Source organism: Nuphar pumila, chromosome 5 (genome assembly GCF_984573655.1).
Source record: "Nuphar pumila chromosome 5, dmNupPumi1.hap1.1, whole genome shotgun sequence".
In the NCBI taxonomy this organism is placed as follows: Eukaryota; Viridiplantae; Streptophyta; class Magnoliopsida; order Nymphaeales; family Nymphaeaceae; genus Nuphar; species Nuphar pumila.
Genome location: NC_143253.1, coordinates 132,352,770 through 132,360,700, shown reverse-complemented (window position 1 = coordinate 132,360,700; position 7,931 = coordinate 132,352,770). Strand labels below are relative to the sequence as shown.

The window sequence follows — 7,931 nt, the reverse complement described above, 5'->3', positions numbered from 1 at the left end:
TATTTGTTAGAATATGGTTCGTGGAGGTTATAGTGGTCGCTCATCCAGTAGTAGCCAGGCTCAACCTTCATCTTCACGGGCTCCTGTGATAGGTATATCATATAACTAATTAGATGCTTGATTAGTTCAAATGCACATTCTGAGAATTTCTAATGTATTTTTTTACAGATGATGTTGTGCCTGTACACGACCCACCTACACCAGTTGATCGCACAAGTCAACAGCCAACACAGGAAACAGGGTCTTCTCAGGCTGGCACAAGAAGACTCATTCGAATAGTGTATATCGATAATCGACCGTAAGTATTTTGTTTTCAATTATTGCATATCTTTTAAATATTTTATATTGATATTTACTGTGTAACAATTCATGTGCAGCACGAGGTTTGAGCCACAAGAAGTAGTACAGGAGATTAGGAATTCACTTCTTCAACATCTACCAGGACCAGTTGCTCAATGGAAAGAGTACCCAAAGGAGGTGTTAGACAGATTGTGGTCCTCATTCATGGTATACAGTTGTTGCTCATAGTTAATGTGTTTCATATTTAATTTATTTAAGCAATGTCTACTAACTTTCTGAAAATATTTGTAGGCTTCGAATCGCTTTGCAACTACGATGGAAGAAAATGATGCAAGGAAGGTGTGGCAGAAGGTGGCTGCCAATCGATTTGCAGACATGTTGCACACTATGAAGACTGCAGCAAAAAAAGCATCTGGCGTAGTAGATGATCCATTACTGTGGAAGGGCCACGGTCCTATTACTATCAGGAGAGATTACTGGGATGAAATGTGCGATAAGTGGGCGGGAGATGCATTTAAAAATCGCTCTGCGAAGGCTTCACAAAATCGATCGAAGATGCCCGAAGCCCATCTACACACAGGTGGATCTAAGACATTTGGGAGCCACCTAAAGAAAATGGTAACTCATCAATATATAATATTAATTTTATAAGTATTGTTGCAAACTTGTGTACTAAATCTTTTGTCATTTAACTTCGCAGGAAGCAGAAAAAGGAGGCAGTGTACCATATAAGGATGTGTTTGTAGAAACACATAAACGGAAGACCACGGGAGTCTTCGTATCAGAGAAGGCGAGAACGACAACGGTATGTATTAATTCTATTAATAATCATTGCAATATATATGCAAGTTATCATAATGTTATCATTAATTATTAATGAATACTTTAAACATTATTTTGTAGGAGGCATATGAGCAACAGATGGTAGAGCGATATGGCGAAGACGCTACTCAGCATCCATCATTTGATCCTACAGCATGGGTGACTGCAGCAGGTGAACCCAAAAAAGGTCGCGTGTTCGGGTTTGGGAGTAATATGAACACTTCACCAGTTATTGGTTCTTCCAGTTACGGCTCACCGACTTCTTGCGCCGACATAAGCTCCAAGCAGCCGACTATTCTTTCCGATGATGATGTACGCGAGATCATTAATGAATCACTGAATAACTACTTCCAATACACTGTCGCCCCCTTTCTCCGAAATGAGATCAAGGCTGCTGTTCAGGATAGGGGATCTTCGATTCCAGGTCCCTCTCAGGTATAATCACATATATAGTTTTTTTGACTGTCTTAAAGCACATCTGAGCATGGTAGAATCACATATAGAGTTTTTCTAGATGCCTTAGAACACATATGAACATGCTATAATCACATATTCAATTTTTTTACTGCCTTAGCACACATATGAGCATGATAGAATCACATATAAAGTTGTTTTGCCTGCCTTAGAGCACGTATGAGCATGCTATATTCACATATTCAATTTTTTTATCGCCTTAGCACACATACAAGCATGATCGAATCACATATATAGTTTTTTGCCTGCCTTAAAGCACATCTGAGCATGGTAGAATCACATATAGAGTTTTTTTATATGCCTTAGAACACATATGAACATGCTATAATCACATATTCAATTTTTTGACTGCCTTAGCACACATATGAGCATGATAGAATCATATATATATATATATAACTTTTTGTCTGCCTTAGAACACATATGAGCATGATAGAATCACATATAAAGTTTTTTTGATTGCATTAGAACACATATGAGCATGCTATAATCACATATTCAGTTTTTTGACTGCCTAAGAACACATATGAGCATATTATAATCACATATTCAGTTTTTTGACTGCCTTAGCACACATATGAGCATGCTATAATAACATATAGAGTTTTTTAACTGCCTTAGAACACATATGAACATGTTATATATAATTTATGATAGAATCACATATAAAATTTTTGGCTTTGCCTGCCTTAGAGCACATATGAGCATACTATATTCATATATTCAATTTTTTTACTGCCTTAGCACACATACGAGCATGATCGAATCACATATATAGTTTTTTGTCTGCCTTAAAGCACATCTGAGCATGGTAGAATCACATATAGAGTTTTTTTAGATGCCTTAGAACACATATGAACATGCTATAATCACATATTCAATTTTTTGACTGCCTTAGCACACATATGAGCATGATAGAATCACATATAGAGTTTTTTTATTGCCTTAGATCACACATGAGCACATGATAGAATCACATATAGTGTGTAATTTATTTTATTATATTTTGTTTATCAATACTGACTGTTCTTTTCTTGTGTAGGCTGCTAGCGATAATCAGGGTAGTGGAGCTGAAGGGACAGATAAAGACAATGAACAAGAAGACGCACAAAATCTTGGCGATGATTAGAGGACTGTGTTGAAGAAGTTCTATTTTTTTATTTTTCCTAAATGTAATTGTTGAATTGTAAATAATTAAACTTCTTAATTTTAAGGTGGAACGATTAATTATTGTAGATACTTGTTATATGAATTTTTTTGTGTGGTTTGTTTTTTATTTACAGGAAATATAAATTATACAGGAAATAGAAATTGTACAGTTCTCGGTAATTAATTTTTAAATAATTTTTTTTGATTTTTTTTCGTGTTTGCGATGGATTAGCGACGGATGATTCCGTCGCTATTCATATTAATCTAGCGACGGCATAACGACGGAATTAAATCCGTCGCCAAGCCGTGGTCGCCGTTTAGTACCGGCGGATTGGCGACGGAATATAGCGCTCGTTATTCTGTCGCAATTAGCGACGGACCTGGCGACGAAATAATTCCGTCGCCAGTTAGCGTCGAAATATTCGCGACGTAAGCATACTGTCGCCTCGTTGTCGCTAATCCGTCGCTAACATGGTCGCTAACCATGTTAGCGACGGAATGTGGTTGTCGCTAATCTACTGCTTTGTTGTAGTGTTGCCCATAACCAGAACCGGACCCAGTCCCTTGTCCATAACCAGACCCCGAGTCAGAACCTTAGCCATAGCCTGATCCAGAACCAGAGCCTTGCCCGGATCCTGAACCATAACCAGACCCTTGTCCTAGCCCAAACCCTGAGCCAGAACCTTGGTCATAGTCTATTCCAGACCCAGAGCCTTGCCCATAACCTGAACCAGAACCAGAACCTTGTCCTAAACCAGACCCTGAGGCAGAACCTTGGCCATAGCCTGATCCAGATCCAGAGCCTTGACCATAACCAGAACCTTGTCCTAAACCAGACCCTGAGAGCCAAAACCCTGGTTATAGCCTGATCCAGACCCTGAGCCTTGACCATACCCTGAACCCGAACCCGAACCCGAACCTTGCCCAGTACCAACACCTGAACCATACCCAGAGCCCTGCCCATAACCTGACCCCGACCCAGACCCTTGTCCATGACCCAAAGCCGAACTTGAACCCTGCCCAGAACCTGAGCCGCTTTTGTAACCACTTCCTTCACCATAACCTGGACTAGAGCCCCGGCTGTGACCTGAGCAACAACCAAATCCAGTTCCAGAACCAGAACCAGAACCGCCTGCACCTAGACCTAGCCCTAAACCAGCACCTACGCCAACACCCACACCACCCAAGTTCAGGCCCAACTCCTTTCTTGCAATGCGGCTGTGTGTGTGTGGATGGCTGACAAAGAAAGGGTAAGCACACACAGTAGGGCCCTCAAGCACCTCATCTTGCTTGACAAGGAAATTGAAAGAGAAGCGAATGAACAACTTTTAAGAGTTGAGAGTGAGAGTGTGAAACGCTCGTGTTGGTGAGAGAATGCATTAGGTTAGAGGGAGTATGTGCTATTTATAGTTTCGAGTGTTCGTTGGAGAAATTTTGTCACCATTTATCAAGGTACGTGGCAACCTCAGCTTTTTTTCAGGAGTGCTCTTATTTTATTCAAGGGAGGGATTTGGTTCAGTCTGGCCGGTGCAGTTTGGTTGTGGCTTGGTTGGTTTGGTTCCAAGTGGGAGAATCTTCTTTATTTGGTATGCAGCCACGTTTGCCTTCAACAATTTTTTGAGGTTAAAGTAAATCTCTCTCTCTCTCTCTCTCTCTCTCTCTATATATATATATATATATATATATATATATATATATATATATATATATATCCTCAATATCACATTTTGTCTAAACCATACTTTAACCACACATGAAAATAATGTTTTCATCCCAACACGAGGTTTCCAAGCAGAGCCTTAATGTTTTTACTAGCTTCCTCCAGTAAGGGCTACTTCAGAGTCTCTGACTTCATGCACGAAAGAGGACCATGAGTTGATAGGTGATGACCATGATACTATCAGTGGACTCTGATGGAAGAGGTGACTGTCTTCACACTAGTTGCAGTGGTGGAACAAGAATGAGCTGGAGTATGATGCTGATGATGCATGCACTTTTTTTTTTTTGAGATAATCCAAAGGATAAACCCCCCCATCGACCGCACATCGGCTGGCCTCTGGTTGGTAAAACTCTTGAGGTCTCCCTATCCACGGGGAATATATCTGGCCTTAACCTTATGGCAAGGGATGCCACCTGTGGGTTTCGAACTTGTGATGTTTCAGCGACTCAATGACATTCACAAGTTGCCCCTATCAGATGAGCGGAGCCCCTGTGGGCATGCATGGTATATACATACAGTTGATAGTGATGATGGATGATAACGAGGCATACCATGCATTTCTGATACATAACAAACATGCAACAAATTGATGGGACACTAGTGATAAATAGGGATGGCAGTGGGGCGGGGCGGGGGACAAGGTTTCCACCCCCGCCCCGCCTCAAAATTTTATCCTCCACCCCCATCCCGCCTCCGCGGCGGGGATGGATTTTATCCTCCACCCCCGCCTCCATCCCCGTTTCATACCCTTCATCCCCGGTCCAAACGGGGATGAGGCGGGGCGGGGCGGGGATATTGCGGGGAAAAGTGGTCGGGGTGGGGCGGGGATCGTGGCGGGGACGGGGCGGGGAAAAGTGCACGTCCACCCCCGCCCCGCCTCCGTGGCGGGGATGGATTTTATCCTCCACCCCCGCCTCCATCCCCGTTTCATACCCTTCATCCCCGCCCCAAATGGGGCGAGGCGGGGCCCCGCTTTCCCCCGGTCCACTGCCATCCCTAGTGATAAACTTTGCACTGAGATATCAATCTCAGGCATTTCCTGTAACAACCACAATTTTTTACTTTTTTTGTGATATATTAAATAAAAATGTTTCTTAGTTAAAATTTTATAAAACAGGTTTTGGATGATTTTCTTGAAAACTATGTTCAATTTCAAGGAATACAATAGGGTTAAGGGAAAAATCATAATTTTAAAAGCTCATTTTATAAGTTTCAAAACTGTGGTTGCACTCGTATAAAAAAAATGAGAAAGATGGTCTTTATTTCAATAAAAACGTTGAAACAAATTCGACGCTCAGCAAGATTTAGAGGTAAAAATGGTAATTTCAGGAAAGTTTTAGGGTCATTTTTGACCTAAAGTTCATATTGGTCTAAGTTCAGCACTGACTGTCTCAGGGATATACAAGTCATTACATTTGACCTAAGGATATATTGATAAATTTTTTTTTTTTTAGAAAGTAATTAAACTAAACCTAACTAGCTAGGACCAAGTAATGATTTGGGTTTGAACTAGGTCGCATAGGACCCAGCCCAAACCCAAAACCCACAATACATAAGCCTTATAAGTGTTACCCCTTTCACCAAGTGTTGACTTCATTGAACACTTGGTAAAAGCAAGTCACCATGTGTTGAATAAAAATAAACACATGGTACCCCCTTGCCACCTCACTCCCCTACTCTCCCTTTATAAATAGCGTTAAGCCCCCCTCTTTTAACCCTCATTATCTCATACGAGCTCTCCCACTCCCCCCCTCTCTAATTCTCTTTCTCACTCTCAGCTGCATCGTCACCAAGCCCTAGCCACCTTGCTATCTTCACCATTGCAGCTACATCAATGTACAAAACTCGAGTTTTTGCACAAACATCTAAGCACCCGCATACACAGATCCTTTTCATATGCAAATACATGCATATAAGGTAGATTTTTATACCAAAGGCTTGTAATTCTACATGTTATTTTATAAACTAGATTAAAAATTTTGATTTTGCAAAATTAGTTGGTATTACATTTCTCAAAAATCGACTCGTACCCACAATGGATTGATTCCCTATTTATAGCAAGGGTCGACACCTGTAATAGGGAGTTAACCCCTGTTTCTTTCCCTTTTGAAACTGGCAGGGTCAACTTATGCTTTGTAGGAGTTGACCACTGCAGTTCAAAACTCTCCTTCCTTCTGCAACTCAGACTCACTGCAAGAGTCGACACCTGCTTTCCAGAGGTCGACCCCTACAGTTAACATAACATGCAAGAGTCGACCCTTGCTCTGCAGGAGTCGACACCTACATGTTCTGATCTTTTGGCAGTGTCGACCTTTTCTCTGCATGAATCAATACCTGCAAGTTTGTATCATCTTCTGGCAAGTGTCGATCCCTGCTCTGCAGAAGTCGACACCTACAACTTTTCTAACTCACTGGCAAGTGTCGACCCCTACTGTGCAGGAGTTGATACCTGTATTTTGCTTGACTTTCTGGTATTGTCAACCTCTGCTCTGCAGGAGTTGACACCAACAAATTTTTTAAACTTCGAGCAGTGTTGACCCCTACTCTGTAGGAGTCAACACTTGCAAACTTTTTTACTTTCTGGTAGTGTTGACCCCTACTCTTCAGGAGTCAACACTTTACTCCTGCTCTATAGGACCTCTATAGGACTCGACACCTGTAAGTTCAGATCTTCTGGCAGTGTCAACTCCTGTGGGTATTGACCTTCTTGCAGTGTTGACCCCTGCTATGTTAGGAGTCGACCCCTGCAAATCTTGATCTTTTGAAAAGGGTTGACTCCTGCGAACAAGGGTCGACCCCTTGAAATTCTGACCTTCAAGAGGGTCAACTCCTGTAATGATAAGTTGACTCCTACTCCATCAAATATTCGTATAACACGCCCTCTTTTGAAAAATTAAGTGTGATGAATTGTATGTCTTACTTCATCTGCAATAGCCCACATAAAATCATGAATTCCCATATTATATTTCATGCTTGTATATAATTGTTTATCAGTTTTCACAATTATCATTCCATGCTTGCATAAATGATGAGATCAACCATCAAGTTAGGGTTCACGAAATCCCAAGGGCCATATGAATACTTATATACGTAAAGCCCAAGAATTATGATATGCAAATATATGTTTGGCTTAAGACATATCTAAGGTTAAAAAAAACACAATAATGTCAATTGAATATTATATTGTGTGCATGACATATGATTTGTATTTTGTTCACTCGTATACATGATATATGTATCCGCCTTCATATGCAAAATGCTCGAAAAAGAGCTTATGACGCATGATCAATTATGAATGATAAATAAGGCATACATACACACACAAGCACTTAAAGTGATTTGCCTTCGCAGGTGAAGTGCTTATAGTTACCAGATCAATTACTGAATGGGCGGGTGTATATCCTAAACATTTGATTACCTAGAAGAGGTATGCGGGCTATTAAGCCCTAGAATGCTTACGAGAGAC

General features: G+C 41.0%; 1 long non-coding RNA gene across 1 annotated transcript; it reads left to right on the top strand.

Moving 5' to 3' along the window:
* The first annotated feature begins 1,495 nt into the window (after positions 1 to 1,495).
* Positions 1,496 to 2,848, top strand: LOC149838786 (uncharacterized). Its single transcript, XR_016432213.1, has 2 exons — positions 1,496 to 1,557; positions 2,639 to 2,848. It is a non-coding gene; the product is annotated as an uncharacterized LOC149838786 (long non-coding RNA).
* Positions 2,849 to 7,931: the final 5,083 nt, after the last annotated feature.